Below are 13,089 nucleotides of genomic sequence, written 5' to 3'. Positions count from 1 at the left end.
CTCCACTAATCTCCTTCTGAAACTTGGCACCAAACTGCTCACTTCTGACGGTTTCTCCTTTTACAGTTGTTTTACTTTGCTACCTGTTTCAGAGTCACTCCAGGGCTCATTAATTGTTCATCCTTTGTCCCTTGAAAATTTTCCTTTTAATCTTTCCAGTAACACGTTGGATACTGATGTGATACAGACTTCAATTTGCGGTCTTTCACACCTGCAAAGACACCATTTGAACTGATTGTGGCGTTACCAGTTGCACATGGATACATGTAATTGAACTGAAAAGCTTTGCGGGACATGTATTCATTGGACTTCTGATCTCATTTGTTAGAGAGCCTTAGGGAACGGGCAATTTCAACTCCTCAATTTATGACAACTGGTCATAGTTACTTAAATGGAATAAAATAAATCCTGCGACATGTGTCCCTTCTGGAAACCAGGTTGACAGTTGTGCCCAGAAGAGAATTATATTACTCAGTGACAGTGTGTATTGAGTGAAAAATATATATAGCAGAAAGTCAAGGTAAAGTTTTTTGTGGAGGTTCCCAGGTTAACATTCACTCCGCTAATGTGACTCACTGGTTGAGATTCTTGCAAATTTCAATAAATTGTACAGAGACTATGCAAATACGACGGTCTGCTGTAGTTGGAAATAACCTGCCCTTGTTACCGTTGTGCTAATTATATCTAGGGCTAAGCTTTGACCTACTCCACTTCCATAACTAGGGCTAGGCTTTCACCTGGCATTAACAGCTGGATTTTCAGAAGCCCTGCAGACCAGCACGGCTGGGCTTTTGGCAGCACAGTGCATGGAGGAGGAATTTCACTGGCCACCCGACTCTGACCATCAGCCCTCAAAATGCTGGTTCTAAAGCCCAATCAGTAAATCTCTTTTCTTTTATTCCTCTTAACAAGCAACTTTTTCTTTTTACCTTGGGTAGAAATTGCAATATCTGGAAATCAGAATAACTGTGTGGAGACTCAACCAACCAGCGTTGCAGCTGAGGTCCGTGTTGCCTGTGGCTCCTTGTAGCCCCCAAGCTCAGCCTGGCACCCTATCGTAACACTCAGCATGGGAAGGGCTGAGGAACTTGGGACTTTGCACCCATGTGGGACACCGCAGCAAGAATGCAAACTGAGAAACCCTCTGGACTTTCTTTGTCCACTCCATGTGCCGGACTGGCCTCCAGTTAGGGTCCTTAGCGGAGCATGGACCCTCTTCCAAGACAGGTTCTGTCATGCTGCAAGAGTACAGCTTCTCACCTGTCCTTGCTACCATCTCTCTTTGAGGATTTTAAGACAGATGCACCCTATGGTCAAGCAGCTGTGCTGGAACATGAGTTTTTTCCAATACCACTATTAAAAAGAAGCAGACTAAGGTCCTCAAGCTGTTCATGAAGGTAGCTGCCAAGCCCTCACTGCCACCCGAGAAGCTCAGCAACAGAGAAGCATTTTTCTCTTAGTGACAATGTCCATCTGGGTGAGACTTGTCCCCCTGGAGTAGACTTGTGCATGAGAGTTGGTGATGGCCTCAAATACTGCTGAGACCCCTGTCCCTCACCCCCGGGGCACAGACACCTTTACTGTGCAGCCCAAACCTCTCAGAAAAGATGGCAGTCTATCTCAGCAGCTCTGAGTTGTAGCTAGAAATGGCCCGAGCTCTAAAGGGTGGGATCTCTTTTGGCCTTTTAAGGAGGTTACCTGCAAAAAAAGGTTGGTTTGCCACTCCTGCCAGTTAGTGCCTGTCCCCCGAAGGCAGCAAAGGGGCAGCTCTGCTCTAAGCCCGCACACCACTGAAGGCACTTAGTCTCCTTCCCCTCCCCTAAATCCACAAGGCTGTTCAACTACACCTGCGGAACCTGGCCTGAAACGTGGCCAGGCCCTTCTGCCTTGTTGTCCTGCCCTCTGTTTCTGCTGGTTTGTTTTTCTTGTGCAAGTGCCCCACTCCCATCTCAAGTGTTCCCTGAGAAATGTGCACAGTGACCTTCTGGAGGGCTGAGAACCCATCCTGGGGGTCAGAGAACAGTTGCCACAGAAATTAAAGTGCTCCTGTGTGGCAACACCAGTGTGGATCTATGAGATTATTTTAAATCCAAGCTGCACATTTCTTAATTATCAGTATTCTTTTCCTGTGCGAGAAGAATTTGCATAATTTCCCAGCAGTAGAAAACAGCAAAATCAAAACAATAGATGAAAAGATGCACCAATTCATCACGGAATTGCACATACAGTTGCTGGCATTCTTCATTTTCCTTGCATATCCCATGCAGACCCCAAGGAAAAGCGGATCCTCAACTTCGCTTCCACAGAACCACACTAACCCGTGCTAGCTGAAGAGCTGGCCCTGCATTAGCATGTTTATTCCACAAGTTCTTCACGGAGCCCAGATCATTTTGGCAAAGAATGCCAATTCAGTCAGTGATCCTGCAAATATTTAAGCACTGCACACTGTTGCTGTTACAGGCGGTGTTACTGGCACCAGCGAGACCGCTCCCAGCAGTGCAGGGAGCCAGGGGATACAGCAGGTTTGAAGCTGAGGGCTTACAGAGCAAACACATTCACCGTTTGTTTTTTAATAACGTGGGAACGGGTGGCACAGGCAGCGTGTCCCCGGTGCCCAGGCAGGGGAGAGGGGCAGGGGGCAGGTTCCCGAGTCTAACAGTAGAAAAAGTAGGCAGTGGGATTTGCACAGGGACACAACTGCCTTCACCGTGGGTTTCACCCTCCAGCAGACTTGTGCTACAGCACCCTGGGGCACACGCATGCATCCTACTGCGCCAGGGAGCTCCCAGCACAGCCCCAGGCGGGGGTGGGCAGCCTGTGCCCTCCCCAGCCACTCTGTATCCGATGGTGACTTCTGCAAATGGGAATTAGGAACCCAAACCACCAAAGTGCTTTAATTCAGCATCACTTCATTGCTGCCCATTAAACGATAATGACTTTAAATCAATTTTTATCACTTCAGACAGTCCGGCTGCCCACGTGAAAACGAAACATGTGCTTTGACCCTGTCTTGTCTACATTTGTGAGTGGTTCAAACACTTGCCATCCTCACACCACATAACTCAAAACACCCTTGCCCCAGTGAGGTACTTCGAAGGGAGACCAGTCTCATGCTGTACTGTATCACAGGAATGGCAGGTCCTTGTGGTGGACATCAGCAGGAAGACGCCACTCTGCTTTGGTGTTTTAATGGCTCCAAGATATATCGTGGAAAGTGCTGCCTGATTCCAGAAACCTGAAGGCAGTCACAAGGTGTTATCGCCAAAATAAACCAGAAAAACTGGGGTAGATTTTGAATCTGACTATCCCATGACCATAGCAATAGGCAGGGGCGTCATGGAAGCATTTTCTTACGGTAGGTAGGGATGTTTCCTCACCCCTCCATCAGCTCAGCCCAGATGTGTGTTCCTAAAGCTATGCCTTCAGGATTTACCTTTTGCTTGATTTTTACCATATGCTTCAATCCCCTGGACTTTCAGTGGATTTGCACACATTTAATTTGCAGCACAGGTTTTGTTGCCATGCTACTTAGGGATGGTAATCTGGATTTTATAATGCTGAGCTAAGCTCTGTATACTTAGAACAAGAAAAGGAGAATAGGGAAATAATTCAGCAAAGAGCAGCAAATATTTGTGAAGAACGGACACGATTGCCCGCTCACTGATATTTTTATACATCCCACCGGCATCAGAGGAGCTAACGTCAAACAAGAAGCTTGAAGCTGTAGAGGAGGTTCCACCGGTCCTCAACAGCTGGGGCCAACATGCAAGGAGGGAGCTGCAAGAAGTCGTGTGCCTTGTAAGGTCCAAAAGTGCTTGTGAAACAGATGACTACAATGTAAAGTCCTGGGTTTAAACAAGGGAAGAAAAAAAAATTAAATTCTAAGATTTCTAAGATGGCCCAATTATAGGGCAACTCCAAACCCCCAAAGTCAGATTTTCCATTTTAGAGCATCACAACGAGTGGAGTAAGCAGGGCAGGTTTCTATAACCTGCCCAAGTGAAACAAGAGTCTTGGCCAGAGGTGGAATTCCCCGTTTCTAATTCCATCATTTAACTACTGGCTCAGGCTCCATCTCCACAGATTTAAAGCCTGACACAGGCTTCTAGGCTATGCTATATAAAATCTGATTGTTACATTCAACGGGTTGTGATAAATTAAATTAACTATCAATAATAAGCTCACAGGCAACACTATCTTTTTTCAGTAAAGTATACTTCTTTAAAATATACCAGCAGCGTCAAATGTAACTAGATTTAATTTCATGCTGAAGAGTCTGTGAATATTCATTTTAAAATAGTCACCAAGAGCCTAATTTTAATTTGTGTGATGTTTCTGCTAATACCAATGCCTACTTAAAATATCCATTAAAAAGCCTTAAGAATATTAACAGGGAATTCTTACAGAAATGCACTAGAGTTTTATGTTTTGAATTAGCATTATAGGCTTTTTGGTTTAACTCTCGTTAAACAGATTTCATTATTAACAAGAATATGTGCAAATTAAAACAAGCCCATTAAAATCTAAAATTCCACGCTAAAAAAGATTAGGGACATTTGAGTTATTTTTCTTCTGAAGGAATAAATGTAATAAAAAGTGATAGGGAGTACAACCCAATACTTAGAAACACACACAACATCAACAGTGGTGAGAAGTTCTGGACGTACTTCAGAATAACTTGGTTTACACAGAGGCATCTTCCTTGGGGGTTTTGCTCCCCATCGCAAAGACATCACATTTATAAGGGCCTTGCCACAGAGCTTCCCCTGGCTCCAAGGTGCAGGCAGGGATGCAGCGGGTCAGGGAACCACTGCCACCAGGGTGGGTTAGCTGGGCCAGAGAGCTCAGCCCAGCTAGCCAAAGGGGTGGTTTGCAGCCCCCCCGCTGCCCTCTGCTCCCCTGGCTGCTGAGGGTGGCAGGGAAGGTGCTGACTTGAGCCTGAAGCCATGATCCAGCACTGGCCCTCTGAGGGGACATCCAGGGGGCTGGGCTGGGCTTCATCCTGCACGACAGGAACCAGGCGGCTCCACAGCTTCTCAGGAGCAGGCTCCCCTGGTAGGGTCCACTGCTCCAGCACTAAAATACACACACAGATACACTTCCGTGCGGAAGGTCACTCCAGGGTTTAGGGGGCACTTAAAGGACTTCACGCAGAAGTCAGGCGCTCCAAAACGCACTTCTGCTTCAGCTGCTTTTGGAGATTTTGGCTGGCAGCTGCTGTATTGATCCCCTCAGCTTCTAAATAACCCTCAGTTCAATACAGTCATCAATGAAAAGTCTGCTGTTCTAATAAATCACATGAATATTTACACTGACTTGTGTAAAATACATCTTTTGACCTATCAGTCAGGTGCTTTATATCCCTGTTCCCTGTCCAGCTACTTCTGGTCTTCTCTTTACCTGTTGCTGGGGGTCTGGGGGAGCCACTGACCCTCCCCTCAGCTCTGGCCATCCACAGTGAATTATCTGTGTGAAAACTCTCCTCTGTCAAGCTGCCAAATCTTTTGCATTAATCCTGAAAATTACAATTAATGAGTGCTAAGAGGATCTTTCCACCTTTATATATGGCTCTATTCAGTTGTAATGATCCCTGCTGCTCCATCAGCATCTGAAGCCTCTCATGGTCACAGCTTTTGGCTGTGGGGCAGGGCAAGGCACCCAGGAAAACGCGGCATGGCTGGTGGCAGTGGGCTGCTGTTTGGTTCTGCTAGGTATCCTGGGGTCAAGGATCCACTACACCAAAGATGGGAGAGACTGAGTTAGTAAGAGCCCACGGCCACTGAAGATGGGAGAGATCTGAGTTAGTAAAAGCCCATGGCCACCGAAGATGGGAGAGATCCGAGTTAATAAGAGCCCATGGCCACCGGAGCATGGGATGTCACCCCCATGAGAAAGGTCATGTCAACACTTCTGGAGTTCCAAGTAATTATCCAGATTTTCTGTGATCTGCTGTAGGTGAAAGCTGGGGCTGGTAAGGGGGTTGCTGCAGGTCTACAGCCCCACTTTGGCTGGCTGATATGACAACGTGCAACAACCTCACTGAGGCTCTGGAATTCAATTTTCCAAGCATGTTAATGCAGCTACAGAGACTTGGCTGCCTGAGGACTACCAAAAAAATTTAAATATGGTATTTTTAGTTATTAAGAACTAGAATTGGGAATCCCATTGACATGCAAAGTCATTACCCCTAAGTGTGAACTAGAGTTCTCGGTCAGGTGTGGATCAATTAATCCCCTGACGCAACAGGGAAATACTTGTTGTGATCTTTAAGATTCAAAGAGAGATCTGTCCATATTTTTAAGCACAGATATCGCCATTCTTGCATGACATTCCCATCTCCACTTGAGCTGCTGAACAGTCCCAGGAAGCGTTTCTCTTCTTCCTTTTTTTTCTTTGCTGTGACCAGCAAAAAGCTCGATGGGTGCTCAACCTTCACCGTGCAGTGAGTAACTTCCCCAGCCACCAGCAGCCACTGCCTCTCCTTGATTCACTACTCAGAAACTAAAGTATCTCCTACAATTCAATGGGCTGCTAAGTCTTCTGCTTCTACTTTCACAAACCTCTTCATTGACATTTCCTCTTCAGGACTATTTATCTGACACACTCCTTTTTTCCCCTCTGTGTGTTCACTTGACTCCAGGCTGAGTTTATACAAGGCACTTCACCGTGAATGGAGCATTTGTGCATTTCCCGTTTTTCAGTCCCAGAAATAACCCTGCAGAAATCACTAGAATTACACTGGGGAAAAAAGCAACAGATGTCACATGAGAAACAAGGTTTCTTTCTTTATTTCCTTAGAGGGGAAATGTTAGATAACTAACTGCTTCCCTGAGTTAATAATTTCCACTGTCTTCAGTGGAATTATTTCCCATTTGAACTAATAATGAATTGAACTTGTAATTCCTGGGTTTAATCTATAAATCCAACTAGCAGCTCTGTGAGGTTAAGGACTTTTCCTCTCACTTTCAACGTTCTTTAAAATCAGAGGATGCAAACACAACCTGAAGATTACATCTGCTACTACAATCTACTACCCTGAGCAGACACCTGCTGGCACTATCTCTGTCAGTATAGGTGGGTACCTATAGATGGACAGGTGTCTGCGTGGGGCAGGGTTACCCGGATTAGCTCAGCACCCGGCAGTACGGAGCTGGTCAGGAGCGCACGTCCTCAGACTATGCATTCACACAATTTCAGGCACTTAATGGACTTCTAATCTCAGCTGGGGACTAGAGCTGCTGCTGTCACATAAAACTGTAACGATTTCAAGGCGAAGGGAGACATTTCACAGTAGTTATTGGTGACACTAGAAACATCAGCCACGTCCATACGCCATATCCAGGGCTGCATGCGGATGCACAACGCAGCTCTGCTACCAGGAGTTACACAGCAGTGCTGGTCCAGCACGACGTAGCTCTGCTACCAGGAGTTACACAGCAGTACTGGTCCAGCAACCTGGCACAGTGTGAGAGCTCTCATGCCTGCACCGGTTCCTCCCGCATTCGGCTGGCTATGCCCACACGGCCATGTGTTGTGTGACACTCACAGACCTGGCTAGTCCTATTCAATCACAAATCCTGCACAGGTAATGGAGGCTTTAGTAGGAGAATTAAAACAGAGGACATTCAGTTCAACAGTGAACTGTGTTGAAGGTCTGAGCCTTATGAGCAATGCCCTCAGAGCTCCAAGCTTACCTGAAGCAGAGCGTTTTGGTGGCATTTGACACCAGTGTGTTAGTGGAGTCATCTACCGGGGTCACAAATGCATGCTAGGAGAGCTGAATGATTATAGAGAAAAGGCCAAGTGTGGAAATGGCAGTATTCTAAGAGGTTTGATTTGCAGAGACTTAAATACTATGTGGGAAACAGGTGGGATGGTGTGCACCTAAAAGATGTTGGATTTGGGATGGAGCAGGAAAGATGGCAGCAGTTACCTGACAAGTACAAAGACAGCAGAGCTCATCTCAAAGAAACTTTATAAAATGTATATTTTATATAAATTATAAAATGAGTCATTATAAAATGAGTTTTGTGCTACTTACTATGAAACAGTCATTCGGCCTTTCTTGGATGGAGATCACAGATGTGAGAGCAGGAGGTTGAGGAGAACACAGTGCCCACCTGAAACTGCTGGGTCCTGGGGAAGTGAGACAGAATTTGGCCAGTGGCTCCTGAATACAAGTACCACCATGGTGATGGGATCTAGTGTAACCACAAGATGGGCGATGGATTTAACACATCCTTTGATGCAAGAGGCCCTCTCAACACAGAGCATCGCTGTGCCCACTGCTCCAAAAGGAAACAGTGGTGTCTGTAAGATCACCAGCCTTCTTTACCTCCTGGCACTAGTTGTTTGGGTTGCGCGTAATTCCTCCTAGGAGAGGGAAAAATTGACTCCTTCCTGTGAGCACGCTGAAAAAGCATTTGTGGATGGAGGTGATGCTGGGATGGTAAAGCTAATAAAATCAGTGGAGAAACAGCATTTAGCAGCTGGGAGGGGAAGGAGGCATTTTTTTCAGGAACACACAAGCTCCTGCTTTGATGTTGCATTCAAGCCAAAGCAAGGGCATGTTTTAAATTCCCAGTAATTTGAGTTTCTTTTTAAGTTCCCAAGCCTGGCTGAGCTCTTAAAGACAAGAGATCTTGCTCCTGGGGTTGGCTTTCCTAGGCAATCGGAGCTCTGCTCAGAATACTATTTAAATACCAATTATTGTAATTCTCGGCAGAAATATTACAGGCATTCAGATATTTTTTTTTTAACAGCCAAAGGGAGACATTTCCAGCATCTATCAAACCTCTTTTATTTTAATCCACATTAAAATCTCTTTCCAGAAGGACTGGGCAATGGAGCATAATTTATCATTATGGTTTAAAGAGTTGTCATGGCTGCCCCGTGCCAAGCCAACCTGTCTAGAGTAACCTTCTGGGGGCAGAAGGATTGGCTGGAGAGACAGAAGGGTATTGAGGTTAACAAGTAATGGCGAGTAGGTAGGAGGGAAGCAGTAGAAGCGATACTCCATGCTTTCCCGCAAGGAGCAAATTCCCCATCTCCCACATTGTGGGGAACACCCCCAAATCTTCCTCTGATTTTTTCATGGAAATGAGCAAGCAGGGCCCACTTGGGACTTGGCTGGCACCCAGTGGGCAGCCACACCAGTGAAGAACTGCCGTGACGCTGGAGTATCTCCCACCTACAGTCACCCCTCCACGAGGCCCCGGCAGTCCTCCTGCTCGCCCTGACGGGCAGGAAACCCAGAGCTCTTTGGTACCTTGCCTGCTGAGACCCTGTGTCTGAAGAACTGTTCTTCAGGGGGGTGAACGGGTCTCCTGCTGCCAAAAGTCATCGTGACGTATGAAGAGACTGCTCCAAAACCATCATTTTTGTTTCCTTCAAGGGCTGCCATCAAATCAGGGCGACTGCAATGAACGTCCTGGCACAAACATTGAGTCAAGGGTCCTGCAATGAAAGTTGTACTCGTTAACAGCCAGTACTATGAAGAATCGAAAAACAGATGTTAGAGAAGAGCTGCTGTGTTATACAGAAAAAGGTGCACTTGTAGCTCACTCCTCAAGCCAGGTGACGTCATGGACGTTGGCCACAAAGTGCAGGGAAGGAGCCTGCTCTGCTCCTGGTCTGTGGAGCTGCTGCTTCCCCACCCCAGCAGGACCCCAGCTCCTGGAAGAAATGGGGCTGGTGAGCCTGAGCTTGCCATCCAGCTGCCTCCCCACCGCCCGTTCCCCCCAACGGCTTCGGCCAGACACCCAGTCTCACCCAAATCTGGCAGAGGCAGGGGGTAAATATGAAGCCCGTGCAGGTTTTGGGGGAATCAGGGTAATGGTGAGATCCCCAGAGGATCCCGCAGAAGGGAAGCAGCACGGTGATCAGTCCGGGGGGCGCCTGCTGGGTAGGGGGGGCAGGGAGCGCACACACACTGCCCACCCTTGCAGGGGCTGGCACCCCGCAAAGTCCTGCAGGGATGCGCTGCCATGGGAGCGGGATGTTCATGGCATAGGGAGAGATTCGAGCTTTGCAAAGAGGAGAAGACTTTCCAGTCACAGGGGCAACTGCAATGTTGGAGGCAGGGTAGGGAACACAAACCCCTTGCTCATGTGACAACTTGTTATTTTAACACGACAAAGCAGCCAAAACTGGAGAATGCGAGTCCTGCTCCTGCCTGAAACCCCATCAGCAACTCCCCCCGCTGTCTCCCAGCACTGGGGGGACCAGTGCCGGTGCCCCCAGCCGCTTTCCCAAGATAAGCAGAATCTATAGCTCAAGTTAAGCTCAAAGCTGTCTCTTTTCCTTCCTCTTCTTTCTTCAGCTGCACCCATTGTAAACTGAGCACAGCTGTGGTTCTGGCCCTCAGACTGTATAGGAGCTATAGCAAAGTGTTTAATGTATTCTTAGCTTTTAAAATACTATTCATCAGCTGCAATCAAAGAAGGGAGCCAGCATCATGTTGCCAGCCAAATTAATCACAGCTCCCCCATTCCCCGCTCCACACACACAGTCATGTTGTGTGCATCCGTGGTGGTCTCGAGACCACAGTTTAGCAGACACTGGAAAAGGCCAAGGTGGTAAATGTAAATCCTGGCTGCTCTTAATCATGTTCGTAATGACCATGTCATCAATCACAGGCCTTCTCAAGTGCTCAGCAACCACAGCCTAAGGGTATATTTTTCAAAGAATTCAATTCAGTGAGGTCTCTCAAAAGCTGGGTCACCAGTCTTCCCGCTCGCATGGGAGGAGGGCTGCTCCTGCCTGCCTGGCACTGACAGTGCAAGTAAGCTCAGCATCTCCCTCAAAAGCCTGACTGCAATGAGTAAAGTCAATAAAATTCATGCAACTGAAAATTTCACTGACCTTTAGAAGAAAACAAACTAAAGAAAAACAAAACATGTCAATGGAACAGATTGGGAAAAGCACAGCTTTTCTGCCATTTCCCTACTCTTGGTATTTTTCACCAGGGACATGGTCAAAACACTTGAAAAATTCAGGCTTTCAAACTTCCTAAAAATGTTGGAACATTGGGAACTAATGAAAATTTTAGTGGTTACAGATTTCTCCTACAGAACTCCAAAGGACTCGAGACCTCCTGGCTACAGACACATAACACGGAGATCCTCGTGTGAAACAAGCCACACGCAAGCAGTGCACATCCCAAATTCCCAGAAACGGTACAAAACAAGCCACACACCGGTCACCAGACACCATCATCTCCCACCTCAGCGGCAATGTGTTGGGCACGGCGTTTACATCGTGCCCCATTGCAAAGCCGATTGCGAAGCCCATCCATGAAAATATTAGAGACATTCAGTGCTTCCACGGAATGCCGGTTGTGCCGTGCTATAACAATGATTACATTTCACACCCCGGACAGAACTGCATCAGACCTGTTTGATGCCACTAGAGGAGCTGAAGGAGGCTTTAACACTTTGAGGAGAGTTCAAGACAATTTTATGGAAGCACGCCTTGGGGAAATTGAAATGTCAAGCATAATTTGGCACTTGAAACATGAAGGAGAGAGGCTTTTCATTTGTTTTCATCTGCATCTTCCCCTCCTCTGAACTGTACATGCTCCATTTCCTGCTCTTCCCTATGCTTTCATTAGGCAATGCTGAAATCTGTTGGATTTGAGGAATCTCCAAGGATAAACAAGTACCTGGTATTAACCTGCTCTGTAAAAGTCAGTTTGACATGTCTCACTATTCTTCCATTCTTGTTAGGGAAACTAGTCCAAAACAAGCCTTTCCCCTGTTATCTATCTTTTCCCATCCACTCATTTGATCTTTGATGTAAGACTGGAGGATTGGTACTCACTAGTCCGATTCTTAATAGGTAAGGGGGGGGGGGGGTCACTTTAAAAAAAAAACAAAACAACAAAAAAACCCATTTGATCAAGGTTTCAGCCTGGGACCTGGTCTCTGTGGTTGCAGACACAATCCAGCAGCAGCAGTGCTTCAGCTGGGTCTGGGCAGGCAGCAGGAAGGCACGGGGCACTCAGAAAGACTGGGAAACAGATGATTTTGTTCGTCCCCTAAAATAGAAGCGCTCTCATAGCTGTCAGCATGAAAGGTAACAACAGGAGTTGGCAAACAAGCCTCTGCTAGGTGCAGCTCCTGGGAATGCTGATAATGTGTTCTTGGGAGATAAATTTTTAATTCCCCCCATCATCTGAGTAATTTCTGGTGAGACAGAGCACAGAGCCCCACGACACTCCAAATCCTTCCCACAAGGATTTTCCGTTAGGCAGCACTCACTTGCTGCATGGGAATTTTCTTGCACCAACTTTGCAATTTTAACTGACGTTCATTTTTAGAGAAAAGCCAAAACAACCTTTGATATTATAGAAACATGTTAATTTCTGATATCGTAGCAACTTCCTTAAAAATAGTCTCGTTGCATAGCCATCGTAAGATATAACTTTCAAGAAACACAAGAGTCACACCAATACGAAACATTCCAACTTTGCAAAGAAAAGGGTTTAATCAACTTGAAACATGGTTTGAGTTTAGAGGGTTTGGGACTGTAATTTTTCAGGAAATTTTTGTTCAAATGTTCTAATTTTTTGGCATGAGGATAAAAGTGGCTTTTAAGAATTCCCTATAGAGTAAAATAATCCATTTACTACAAGCCTTGGAAGTAACCTTAAGTGACCAATCTCATTTCCATCTTTGACAGGGAGCTGCAAGGTAAAGCACATTTAGTGCGAAATCCTGGCTGAGTTTTGCCTAAAAACAGAGGCAGTAAAATCAGCAAAATTTTTCTTTTAGCTCAACAGGACAATTTTATGAAGTATCACTTAAAAGCCCCTTCAGCGGCACTTGAGCAGCTCCTCTCACCTGGGGGTGCTTGCTCCATCAAGTGACCAGTGGTTTTGCATGGCTTCAGCGGCAGGAATGAATTATTTCAGGGCTTCCCTGTGTCACTGGATGCAGAGGCTTTACACTGATGACTGATTTATGTCAGTGAAAGTGGACTGGATTTGAAACAAAATCCATTGATTTTACATCACCACTTCACCCTAGCCCTGCCGCCAGAATTAATGCATGGCAGATGAAACTGTGGCTCCTCACTCCTCTCATGGAA

General features: G+C 46.4%; 1 long non-coding RNA gene across 1 annotated transcript in view; it reads right to left on the bottom strand.

Moving 5' to 3' along the window:
- Positions 1–13,089, bottom strand: part of LOC130147436 (uncharacterized) — a 317,093-nt gene that overhangs the window by 15,500 nt on the left and 288,504 nt on the right. Inside the window, exons 24-27 of the long non-coding RNA XR_008821244.1 lie at positions 9,269–9,456; positions 8,042–8,136; positions 6,561–6,738; positions 3,662–3,845 (exon numbers count right to left, since the gene is read on the bottom strand). This is a non-coding gene — a long non-coding RNA (uncharacterized LOC130147436). The remainder of the gene's footprint in view (positions 1–3,661; positions 3,846–6,560; positions 6,739–8,041; positions 8,137–9,268; positions 9,457–13,089) is intronic.

The sequence above is a fragment of the Falco biarmicus genome, chromosome 1 (assembly GCF_023638135.1).
Source record: "Falco biarmicus isolate bFalBia1 chromosome 1, bFalBia1.pri, whole genome shotgun sequence".
Taxonomy (NCBI): Eukaryota; Metazoa; Chordata; class Aves; order Falconiformes; family Falconidae; genus Falco; species Falco biarmicus.
The sequence above is the reverse complement of the archived record's forward strand: the minus strand, read 5'-3'. Positions and strand labels throughout refer to the sequence as shown.